At 40.6% G+C, this 13,525-nt stretch overlaps 1 long non-coding RNA gene across 3 annotated transcripts in view; it reads left to right on the plus strand.

Moving 5' to 3' along the window:
• LOC307174968 overlaps nucleotides 1–13,525 on the plus strand; it is a 127,838-nt gene that overhangs the window by 100,186 nt on the left and 14,127 nt on the right. For all 3 annotated transcript variants that reach the window (XR_013824218.1, XR_013824219.1, XR_013824220.1), the window contains one exon: nucleotides 5,667–5,792. This is a non-coding gene — a long non-coding RNA (uncharacterized lncRNA). The remainder of the gene's footprint in view (nucleotides 1–5,666; nucleotides 5,793–13,525) is intronic.

Here is a 13,525-nt window from a genome sequence, read left to right on the forward strand (position 1 = left end):
TCAGGACAGAACTCATGACCTTCCCCAGCCAACTTGGTTTCTCCTGAGTCCCTCATCTCAGCTCAGGTTCCCCCTCTTCCTGGGAATCACACTTGCCACATTCTGCTGCCTCCCCAGGCAGTGAGAGGCTGAAAGGCTGAACGCCTCCACCCCCAGCATGTTTCCAGGCGTCTGCATTTTGCCTGCCCCGTTGCCGTCACGCTCACCTGGGCCACCAGCACCTGTCACCTCCTGACTGCCGCCCACGTGAGCTGTCCTTGTGACAGCTTGGCCACACTCCTGTCTTCTCAAAATGGCTCTTATGCCCTGACATGGTTCCCATCTGTACTGGTAACTACCAGTAGCTCCTTTTATCTTGAATGCCTTTCTCACTTGCCCTTAGTTCCGGGTTCATTTCTACCCACTCTTTATATATCTGACCCTCCTCCCCACAAAAAAGGAGGTGACGCTTCCCATCACACAACTTCCGGTGTTTTTCCTTGTAGAGCCGATCACATTTATCACTTAATAATTTATTTAAATCAAATTTACCTTTTAGACTTACTTTTTTCCTTTAGGAAAAAAGGGACCCTGTCCATCTCCAAGATGACAGAGAATTCTGCTGTAATATAGTAAATACTTGTTGAATGAATGGACAAACCCATTCGTTAAGCAAACAATGTTTTAATTGAAGGTGGGCCGTGAGAAAGCATAGGAAACAATTTGAAATGAAGAATCAGCAAAGTTAAGAACAAAAATTCAAGTCTGGTGTATAAAGAGCAGCCTAACAAAAGTCATGTTATAAAATTGCAAACCTGTGTAAGTGCAAAATGCAGCGGAGAATCAGAGTTGGTGGATAACAGCATTTTGTGTTATTAGGATTCTCTTTTATGGGTAAGGCGACTTGACTTAGAGTCATTAGAAAGGGCATTTGTTGGCTTGAATGAGTAGGTCCCACTCGTCATGTGGATGCCCATGCAGCTGGGTGCAGGTCCCCACTAGAACCATCAGACTGTCCATGAGAAGTGGGGCAGGGGTGGGCTGCTGACCTGACGGAAGAAAAAATATCTACTATGAGTTTCTCGGTTAGGCAATCTAATAGACATTTAACTCTTGGTGGCATGCCCTACCTATGGTAGCCTTTTAATTTATTATCCACACCAGACATTTGGAGAGTGAGAGAGGCTCTATTTGTAACAATACTGGAATACTGGGTAAAAAGCAAGAGTGCCTTTCGCAAATCAGGGCATAGGGTCACCCTAGCTGGGAGGAAGACAGAGAGGGGGATTTCTGTCCAGGGAGGAGCAACAGGGCTGAATTATGACCTGAAAGGAACAAGGGGTCATGATTACGATGAGAAGAGGGAAGAGGTCCATGGAAAGGGACCCAGGCTCCTTTTCCCAAGCCAACCATTGTGGGCGACCGCGATATTAATTTAAAGGGTCGTTGTAAGGAAATGGAAGGCAGTTCCCTATGGACCCAGTTATATCTTTAGAGATTGCTCTTGTCCAAAAATAACGATTTCCTTCTTTGTGAATTACATACCACCAAGAGGTTCTGCCTTCTCGACTTCCTCAGAAAAATTTCCAAATCGCCTTACAATAATTCTCAAATAACACATGCTGGTCGCCCCAAACAAGAGATAGAATGGTACAAGGGGAAAGAGCCCTGGAGCAGGGGTTGGTATCCTTGCTGCCACTAACTAATTGAGTATCTTTGGTTTAGCTCTGCTTCCTTTATAAAATGGGCTTAATGCAAAAAATTGGCATGGTCCCTCCTCCGAGCTCTGACATGACTGGGTTCTGATGCTAAGTGTGAGACCCCATCTTTGCAAGCCAAGAGACCATAGATAGGCTACTTGGGGAAATATGGCAAAGACACGAAGTAACAACACAAACAGCAGATATGATAGAGGGCTGTGCTTTGTGTGTGGACAGCAAACCCGGAAGAGGCTCAGGGAGTCCAGTGTCTGGGGCCTCTGGGGAGGGCTGTGGACACTGCCCGCGGACTTTTCTGTGCAGGTGACGTCAGTGACATCCCCTCCTCCCCTGAGTCCTCTGGAGCTCTGCCCAGCGCATTTCCACCCAGGTGTCAGGCTGTCACTTCAGATTCAGCACATCGCACCCAACCCCTCATCTCCTTCCAGGCAAGCCAGCCCCCCGGGTCCCCTCAGAGGCGCCATTGTTTATTTCCAAGTCACCTGTGTTGGAATCTTGGGTCACTTCCCCTGCTGGCCTCCTCCACCCCCCGTCAGCCTGGCCTCGTGGTGCTGCGTTCTGCGTGCACACCTTGCACACCTGCCTCTCCTTCCTGTCCAGTGACTGCCGCGGCCGAGGTTAGGTCTCAGTCACCTGTTGCTGAAATTCTTAGAAGGTTGTCACAGTCGGTTTCCTCTCCCCAAACTTCCTTCTCATTCAGTTCATCTCACACATCATTGTCAGATCCATAGTGCTAAAATGTTGCTTAAAAATGTTAAATTTCCCTTTTTAAAACAATTCCTGATTAAGTACAAGATCAAATAAAAACTCGAGCCTACAATTCTTGGCTTTTCACAATCTGGCCCAATCTATGGGCACTTACATTCTTTATGACCCATTTTGCTCCACTTGAACGAGGCTGTGCTCTTACCTGCAGAGGCCCAGCACCTTCTTGCCTGGAGGTTCCCCCTGCAGCTCCCGTTACCTGCAGCACGGGCACCTTCCCTGCAGGCACCTTCCCCGCTTGCTTTCTCTGAACAACAGTCATCAGAGTTCGGGTCAGCCAGCAAGGACTTCTCCGCTCATCCAGGCCATAGGGATTTCTCCTTCGGAGGAAGGCTTCTAGGCTTTCCCTTCATCACTTAGTCCTATTCATTGTCCTGTTTTGTTAGTTTCCATTTTAAGAGCATTTTGTTTTCCCTATTAGATTGTAAATATTTTGCAGATAGGCGTTCTGTCTTAATTCTTTAACCACAATGCCTATTGTAATTCTAAGGAAAGCATTTCTCGGACTCCTTCAAGGCCAGCAGTTGTGCTTGGGATAACAACAAAAAATGCATTGTCATTTCCATGGACGTAGAGATTTATAAAATAGAGGGCTGTATAAAATGGTTATAGGTCATAGGTTATTAGCACTTAAATGTATGGATAACATGGGGCTATTGAAGGATTTGTAAAACATTCTCATGGAAAGTTCTGGAAAACAGATTTGTTTTATAAAATTCTTGACTTTCAATATGTATGTTCATTTATCTCCAGGCATATAAAGCTTTCCATGTTCCAGAAAGAACACATCACTTGGATGGGATAACATGTGCGAGTGTTTTGAAATCTTAAAGCACTATAAACAGATGCAGGTTTATTTTTATTAATGACAAAATTTCCTTAAGTAATAACCTAAGAAAGAAGGATAGAGTGAACAGTTTTATAATGTCATTCAAACAGCAAGAGCTCATCTCTCCTGGCTGGAGAATACTGTGATCTCTCTTTTCTTCCTAATTCTCCTCCCTTCTGGCAAAGGTGAATCTTGCCAAAAATCATGATTTGTGTGAGAGCAGTGAATTAGTTATCACGGCCCCGTTGCATGTCTATGGGAGACTGGAATGCGTTTCCATCGCTGCTGGCAGCCCTCTCTTTAATTGTTATGTTTTGGGAAGTTAGTTGTATATTGCATTAAACTGACAAAATACATAGTTGGGGCCTCTCTATATTTTATTCATTGTTGAAAAAGTTGAAGTTAGTTGTTCACTTAATACTCCAAGCTGATGGGGCATTTCATTATCTTACCACTAAATACACTCTAGAAAATGGAATCATTAGAGAACAGAAACCATTGAAGTGTAAACATGTGAATAATTTACACTTTCAACCAGTGTTAAATAAAAGGTTTTCATCCAGATAGAGATCTGAGAATAAATATTCATTTCTAATTTCCAGTGAGTAAACTTTATCTCATTTTAAAAGTCTTTCCATTTGATTTTTTTTCCCCCCTGGAAGATAATGGCAAATTTGACATGGACACATTTGGGAATAAAATTTCCCTCTGGTCAACACAACCATGAAGAGTTATTATGAAAATCAAAATTTGAAATAATTGCAGACATTGTAATGAGTAGCCATCTTAGGATACTTGCCCCCTCTTACCCTCAGAGGGTTACCTTCCTGGTGTCGTTTTCCTGGGGGATGGGAAAAGGAAGCAGAGGAGAGAAATTGCCTCTCAATGTGGACAGTTTGTTGGATGCTTGCCAGCCTGGGTAGAGGCCTGGCTCACAGACAGAAGTCAGCTTCTATCTCACCAGCCAGTGTCTCCATAGGCCTTGACGTAGAGGAAGAGCGTGTGGCTTAAGAAATGTTTGGGAGATGCCAAGCCACCACTGAATCAGGGGACCTGCTGGTACTACTCAGGTTGGGACGGGTCCAGGACCATCCCCAGTGGAATCCTCTGCTGTCACACCCAGCTCCCCAACCTGCCTTTCTTGTTTGCCCTTCTGGAAGCATTGTAGAGTTAGGCCTAGCTGCTGTTTTTTCTTTTCCTTTTTAAAAGGGATTTCTTGAGACATAACTTACATGCTATAAAACTGACTCATTTTAAGCACCCAATTCAATTATTTGTTAGTGGTGCCGCCATCACCATCGTCTAAGTTTAGAACATTTCCGTCTCCCCAGAAAGAAACCTTGTGCCCATTTGCAGCCCCTCCCAGATTTCTGTTTACTCTACCCCCATTGGCTCGCATACCGCCTAGGTTGTTGTTTGCACTCAGTATGTAATTGTCGGGTGAATGCATTTGACCACGTGGACTCGCGTTATGGGTTTCAGAGCCTTATGGAATGTCTGAGTGGAAATGAGCTATTTTTTGTAAATTAGGCAGTGTACCTCAAAATATATAGTTACTGGTAACTGTTTTTTATTGGAGTATAATTGCTTTACGATGCTGTATTAGTCTCTGCTATACAGCGAAGTGAACCAGCTCTGTGTATACCTATATCCCCTTCCTCTCGGACCTCCCTCCCACCCCACCCCCATCCCACCCATCTAGGTCACCACAGAGCACCGAGCTGAGCTCCCTGTGTCACACAGCAGGTTCCCACTAGCTATCTGTTTTACACATGGTAGTGTATGTATATCAGTCCTAATCTCCCATTCATCCCACCCTCCCCTTCCCCGCCTGTGTCCACATGTCCGTTCTCTACGTCTGTCTCTATTCCTGCCCCGGAAATAGGTTCATCTGTACCATTTTTCTAGATTCCACATATATGCGTTAATCTACGATATTTGAAATGAGGTAGGAAAGCTCATGTAGTCTAAACTTTTCATTTTGTAGTCGAGGAAGCTAGCTAACTGTCCACTCCATGGTTAATGAGGGTCAGTGAGGGTCTGGGATTCAAGGTTAGGTGACTGTGGTCTTAGCCTAAGAGGAGGCACACGTGCCAGCAGAGAGCTTTCGAGCTGCTCTGGAGTCAAGATGATCTGTGAGAGCCAGACCCCGCCGGTGGTTTACTGTATTGTCCGTACGGCCTTAATCACTCCGTATGGCCTAATGTCCCCACGGAAGCAGAGGGGGGCTGTGGCTGGTTGAGGTGTCCCTGCCTGACTGGTCTCGCAGCTGACTTTATATACAAAGTTCGGACCCACTGTTGCTTTGTTTTTGTCTCCTCCCTGGTCCTCTCTCTTTTCTCTTGAAAACCCCTTGTTTTTTCCTTCCACCCCAGAATCAGCTGTCTCTCTGCCTGGGAACTGGCCCTTCTCAGGCCTCCCGTACTTCCCCGATGACAAGCCTGCACTGTAAGCAGCATCCGTGATCCCTGGACTGTTCTCGGAAAATAGGAGAAAGAGAGGTACGTGCATCTTCTCTGGGTCTTTTCTATTTAAGCAGATGGTGGTTGCTCAGATGATCCAAAGTGTGTTTTTTTCTTTTCTTTCTGTTTTTTTTTTTTTTGCGGTATGCGGGCCTCTCACTGTTGTGGCCTCTCCCGTTGCGGAGCACAGGCTCCGGACGCGCAGGCTCAGCGGCCATGGCTCACGGGCCCAGCCGCTCCGCGGCATGTGGGATCTTCCTGGATCGGGGCACGAACCTGTGTCCCCTGCATCGGCAGGTGGACTCTCAACCACTGCGCCACCAGGGAAGCCCCCTATTTTCATTATTTGATTCACAGAATTTTTGTAATCAAAACTATGCAGAGTGAGTTTTCCAAAGAATTTCTTTTTCTAATATGCAAACTTCTGTTCAAATTCCAAAACCAGATTATAAACAGATACAATTTCTCAGAACATCTCCAAAGGGGCCATTTACAAGAGCTTGCTCAAAGAACAATGCATTATTACAAAGAATTATGTCATTTTCAAAGATATTTCAGACCAGTGGATCAAATTCTTGCATATCTCTCCTGATTAAATTCTACTGATTAAATCAGTTGTGATTTATCTGATAATTATGACCATAAACCATAAAATGAAAAAGATCTTTTGATTTGAAAATTGGTCATTAAAATAATATTCTCTAAATTCCCCGTTGATATTTCATTTCAACAAATAAACATGTTTGATCTTTATATTTGTGCTAAAAATCTAGTTTATCTTTTATCTAGGAAATATAAAAGGAAATATAAATGTATGTTTTTCCTAAAAATATATAGAAATCAATAGCAATCTTACATATGATCTGTAAGCAGTTAGCACATTAGTGGAAAACATAATTAGTGTTCCTATTCACAAAAGCATCCTAGAATAAAATACTGACCTAGGAAAAAATATTAAGAAGATGACTATTGAAACAAAAGAAGAAAACTACAAGATTTTGCCAAGAAATATAAAAATAAGGTTTGAATGAATAAAAGGACATACTAGGTTCTGGATGTAAAGACTCAATACGGTTATTACGATATGTAAGTTTTTGGTATTTTCTTAGGTAAACTATGAAATATTAAAAGACTTTTTAGACCATAATTCATTCTATCAGCATTAAAAAAAATCTATTAGACTGTGGCATTGGAGTCATAGCCTCAGTGTGGTTTTGAATCTCCCCAAGATGCTTTCTGCAACCCAAGGAAACAAAATAGGGTAGTGAAGGACGTAAGATTGCAGACTACAAAAACTAGGTGACAAAGAAACTCCAGCTGAACCCCAGAATACGGAAGGGGCTGGCCAAACCACCCCCAGCCAAGGCAGCGAGGCATCAATTGTGTGCTGCCGATGGGCTGAGGGCGTGCCTCTGTCGTCAGTCAAGCATCTCACACTGAATGTGCAAACGTAGTCACAGTTGGCCAGGTTGGGAGACGTTCTCAGATCATGTTGCAGGGAGAGCAGAAATGGTTGTACAGGTAGGCTCTGGGCCACAAAGCTGCTTCAACAGCCTAGCCCTTGGGCCTCTCAGTGAGCAGGAGATGTGCTGAGAGGAACAGAGCCTCACTCTGAGGGAGAACGCGGGATCAGAAGCCAAGCTGAGCAGGGCAGGCACAGTGGGGTCCGGAGGGCAGAGAGGCGCAGGCAGTGAGCAGGGAGGCCTAGAGGGAGCCTCCCGGTGAACGTTCCAACAACCAAACCCAAAACCAACAGGTGACAAGACTGTCCTGAGGGTAAGACCTGCCGTAGGAAACCCAGAACCAGACTGAGACACATTCCAGTACCAGACTCGACCTGGAGACAGAGCAGTGGCCACACAGAGTCCACGTTTTCAGCCATTCATGGCTTCCTGAGATAGAGTTCGACTTTAGTCTACATACTGAAAAGGGTGCTGCATACGTGAGCAAATTGACCCAGGATGGAAGAGCCCTAGATGTGTCCCAGGAAAGCTATTGGGCTTTGAAAAATAAGGAAAACGTTCTTTGAGAATCCAGGCAACATGTCAAAATAACTTGTAAGAGAAAGAAAATGAGAGTGGTGTCAACCTTCTCAACAGAAACACTTTATGCAAGAAAGCAACGTTTTAAAGATTGTCAAGAAAAGAAAGTGTGATGGGAGGATTTCACAAGCCACGCGGCTTTCCTTCAAGTGCAAAGGCCACAGAGAAACTGCAGTGGACATTCAAGAACTCAAGGACAGCGTTCCTGTGCGTCCTTCCTGGGAAGAGTCTATGCGAGAGAGGGTGTCAGGCAACCACAAAGTAATTAGGAAAGACTCGGCATAAAGCGTTTCAGAAGGTGTTGAAGATACTTAACTGCAGGACTAAGGCTGAAAGATGCAAATAAGGATGACAAGTTAGTCCTGTGCTGTGTGCTCTGACGATGCTGAAACGATGTAAGAAAAAACACGAGGAGAAAGAGGAGAGTAGACAGACTCGCTGCTCGGTTACCCGGTAGGTATTAGCTAAGAGTAAAATGTCAGTTGCAACTGATAAATCAAGTAGTAACATCTTACGTATATTAGGAGTATGAAGATTAACACTGCTGCTAGCTTCTAACAATTTGGTGGTTGGGGGAAGAGGAACAGAAAAGGGACAGAATTACTAGTTACCAGTTAAAGTCTGTTGCCATAATTGAGAACGATTTTTAATCAGGATTCTGGGAGAAATTCAGCCATATGGAAAATGATTTGATTTTCTCCCTCCTCCCATGATGGAACTAACTATGCATCATTTTAGGTGCTTAAGAGATGTCTTTTTTTTAAAATCTAAAATAGATGCCTTCGAGTCTAATTCTCTTGCAAAATCGGATATTCAGCTTTGTTTATACCTGGCTATATTGAGATTGTCTGATTAATCTAGAGAGGAGACGGGGGCTATCATGCAAAGTTATTAGTAACAAGAGAAACACTAGAAGAAAGATATAAGCCTTCATAAATACCAAGTCTGGTAAATAATAGCAGAATAGTAGAGAACAGGACCGCATAGTGACAGGCTTTGAATATGCATCTGTGCGAATCATGATATACATAATATACCTACACATACATACGTACATATAAACGTGTATATATTACATGAGACTACGTGAAAGAACCAAACGCAACATATTGTTATATCAGTAAACGTAACTCACGCATTTAAAGAATTATGTCAGATTGGCTCACAAAGCAGCAACTCAAAGCTGTATCCAGGAGATGTGCCTAATACGAAGGAATTGAGCAAAATAAATAAAATGCTGGTAAGGATGCAAATACTAATTGAAAGAAAGCAGGTGTTGCAATTTGATAATAGACAAGGTAGAATTCAGCCCCATAAGACTTAAATGTAAAAAAAAGGATATATTATAATGCTAAAAGCCACACTTCACAATGAAGATATAAATATTATTCGTATATATGCATTAGATTACACAGATGCGACCCTCATATAACAGAAACCACAGGAAAGGAAAGAAGAAATGAACAGGGGTTCACTGGCGTAGGAGCTATAGACAGGCATATACAGTAGGGCAATTTACCCTTTCAGTCCTAGACAGATCAAGATGGCAAAAAAATCAGTGTGGATAATACTCACCTACCTTATTCATTATGTAGAAGACCAAACAACACAGAAAATAAGGTAGACTTTGTGGATATACTTCAAATTTTGTACCCCCATCATAGAGAGCATACCTGCTTTCCAAGTACACATTCACCAAAAAAATTACCATATATTAGGCCATAAAGAAAACCTCAGTAAATTCCAAAAAATATAAATAATACACACCACCCTCACTGACTAAATGCAATAAAACCAGGAATTAATAAGAAAATAAAAAACAAAAGTCACTTTCACCTGGAAAAACAAAACCATCTATTAACAACTCTTGGGTCAAAGGGGAAATAAACAAACTTGCAGAATTTCTAAAACTGTTCTAAGGAAAACTTAGTGTATCAGGATCTATGGGATACAGCTAAACAAAACTCGCAGGAAGATCTATCACCAAAAATGGAAACAAACGAGTTATATTAGAACTCAAAAGGCTGGAAAAGAACAAACAATTCCAAGAGGAATTTGTAAAAATACATGTATCAGACATATACCTCCTCTGTCCAAGGGGCAACTTAAATAGTGCAGGAAATCGCTGTACCTGGGAGATTAGGTCCTGGGGGGGAGGTGGGGTACATGTGTGGTTACTTTTTGATTTCTTTTGTAGATATTGGTGTATTCTGGTTTTCTACATTTCTTTAGTCAATTGTGGAGCACTCAGAATTTTGTAAAACACTGTCCATTTAATCAACATTTAAAATTTATTGGTCCAAAGTTATGCATTGTAGTATATTAAGAACTGGTACCATGAATGTAGGTGTGTACACTTATGATTCTAAGATTCTCTGTCTCCTGAGCTTGGGCTACCTCTCTGAGATCCCTTTCCATAGATTTTGGGCTGGTATTTCCTTACAATATTGATGTGGGTTTTTTTGTTTGTCCATTAAAGGATGCAAAAGATCTCTTTGTTTTATTTTTTATAACTGCATGTGCATCTACATATTTTATTTTTAGTTATTTTTTGCACTAAGGTTAAATTTTTAAATTTTACTTAAATTGAGGTATAGTTGATTTACAATATTATATAAGTTTAAGGTGTACAACATAGTGATTCACAGTTTTTACAGTTTATGCTCCATTTATATTATTGTAAAATATTGGTTATATTCCCTGTGCTGTACAATATATCCTTGTAACTCCTTTTATACATAGCACTTTGTAACTTTTAATCCCCATTCCTATTTTGCCCCTCCCCACTGCTAACCACTAATTTGTTCTCTGTATCTGTGAATCAGTTTCTTTTTTGTTGTACTCGCTAGTTTGTTTTATTTCTTTTGGATTCCACATATAAGTGATATTATACAGTATTTGTCTCTCTCAGTCTGACCTATTTCACTAAGCATAATACCCTCTAAGTCCATCCATGCCATTACAAAAAGCAGAATTTATTATCTTTTATGGCTGAGTAATATTCCATTATATTATATATATATATATATATATATATATATATATATATATATATATATACACACACCACATCTTCTTTATCCATTCTTCTGTTGATGGACACTTAGATTGCTTCCATATTTTCACAATTGTAAATGATGCCACCATGAACATTGGGGTGCATGTATCTTTTAAAATTAGTGTTTTTGTTTTCTTCAGACATATACCCAGGAGTGGGATTGCTGGGTCATATGGTAGTTCTATTTTTAGTTTTCTGAGGACCCTCCATATTGTTTTCCTCAGTGGCTGCACCAATTTAAATCCCACCAACAGTGTGCAGGGTTCCCTTTACTCCACATCCTTGCCAACACTTTCTATTTGTCGTCTTTTTTTTTTTGTTTGTTTGTTTGTTTTGTTTTTGGTACGCGGGCCTCTCACCGCTGCGGCCTCTCCCATTGCGGAGCACAGGCTCCGGATGCGCAGGCTCAGCGGCCATGGCTCACGGGCCCAGCCGCTCCGCGGCATGTGGGATCCTCCCGGACCGGGGCACGAACCCGTGTACCCTGCATCAGCAGGCGGACTCTCAACCACTGCGCCACCAGGGAAGCCCTATTTGTCGTCTTTTTGATATTAGCCATTGTGACAGGTTTGAGGTAATATCGCATTGTGGTTTTGATTTACATTTCTCTGATGCTTAGTGTTGTAGAGCATCTTTTCACGTGCCCATTGACCATCTGTCTTACAATACCGACAAGTTTTTCAGGCATTTAAGGAGTACTAAAATTACTCACTGTTTTTAGCTGTTTTCAGTGGAAGTATGTGACACTAGAAATGGGCAGTTCTGTTTTTTGTCAGTAATTATTTCCTCATATTTACTTGAGTGTTGTGGTTTTTTTAAAATTATTTTTCTAACTCCTTGAATTGAATGCTTAGCTAATTTACTTTTAGTCTTTCTTATTTTCTGAAAATCCATTAAAGCTCTCTATTTTCCTCTGAGGACTGCTTTGCCTGTGCTCTTGGGTTTCAACATGGAATACTCTCATTAAACAGTTTTAATTTCAGTTTTTATTTTCCCTTGCATTCACAAGTTACTCAGAGGTTCTGGTCCACGTTTTTGTGTAGTGATGTTTTAGGGCCTTTCTTTGGTTATTGCTTTCTAGTTTTATTGCTTTGGATTCAGAGAATGTGGTCCCTGTGATTTCTACTTTTGTGGAATCTACTGAATTTTCTTTAAGCACTAAAACTAGGGCAAAATTTTAAAATAAATATTCCACAAGTGTTTGAAAAATGTATGGATTCTCTATTTGTTGTGGGCAAAGCTCTTTTTATGCCTTTTCGAGCATGCTTTTAAGTTGATATTTTAATCTCCTGTCTATTCATTTTTCACTTTGTAATTTTTAAGAGGTACCTTAAAATCTCCCTGTTTCTGTGAACAAGCCAGTTTTTTCTGTTTTTTTTAATATATTTCATATATTCTGTTATAGATATATATACTGTTTTCTACATTCTGTGTTATATATATGTGTATATACACACACATATTATATACATATATACTGTTTTCTACATTCTGTGTTATATATATGTGTGTGTACCCACACACGTATATGTTATATACATATATACTCTTCTGTGTATTCTGATGTTACGTTCAATGTGTGGGAGTTTATACTATTAACCAAAAGGACTGTGATTTTATATAAAATATAATTTCTTGTCTTAAATATCCTTTCTGTCTTGATCGTTTGGGTCTAGTATTAAATTTCAGCTTCCTCAAATATGACTAGACACTCTTATGATCTCGATTCCTCCACCTCCTATACTTTGTTGCTGTAATTTAGAATTTTAAGTTCATATTAATTGTTATTAGCATTTTGCTTTTACTTTTTCAAAACCATACCATCTATGGCTATATTATAAAAATAATTCTTTTCTAAAGTTGTAACATTTTGGTTATTTTTCTCACTGTTATATCTTATATCCAGTATCTTCATCTTTATTAGATTCATTTTTCAAAGTTTGCAGCGTAAGTGTTCAAGTAACTCTTCTAAAAAGTTGGGAAAGTGTCCCAGTTGCCTAACGTAAGTATCTCTATTTTGCCTTACACATGACTGACATTTAGGCTAGGTATGAAATGCTAGGTACAAAATTCTTATTCCTTGTCCTTGAAACATTGCTTTGTTACCTTCTCAGGCTTTTATTGAAAATGAGACAGCGGATGCCATCTTGATTTTTTGCTTCTTGTGGATAACCTGCTCTTTTCTTTCTGGACACTTTTAGGGTGAATCTAGGAATGGGTCATTTTTCATTCTTTTTGTACAGCTCTTGGTAAATGCTCTCAATAAGGCAAAACAAAAGAAAAAATCCCCCAAACTCAAGACACTTTTCAACACAGGGGGAATTACTTTATTAACACTTTGCTTATTTTTTCCCTTCCAACATCTTTGTTTTCCCTTGAAAACCCTATTAGACAGACATTGGAGCTTCTGAGTCAGTCCTGGCCCTCTTTTAAATTTCCTCTCATATGTTTCCCCTCTGTCCTTTTGGACTGAGTTTTGAGATACCCTCTTAACCTTCCACTTTCCTAATCTGATATTCAGCTTTGCCTAATTATTCTTTTTTTTGAGTTTTTCATCCTGGAAATCGTATTTTTAATATCCACAAATTTTATTAGATCCTATTTTAAATTAATAGGTATTCTTTCATATTCTTTTAAGCTCATTCATTTGACATATTTTAACTTTTTCTTCT

Source organism: Stenella coeruleoalba, assembly GCF_951394435.1.
Source record: "Stenella coeruleoalba genome assembly, chromosome: 16".
Classification (NCBI taxonomy): domain Eukaryota; kingdom Metazoa; phylum Chordata; class Mammalia; order Artiodactyla; family Delphinidae; genus Stenella; species Stenella coeruleoalba.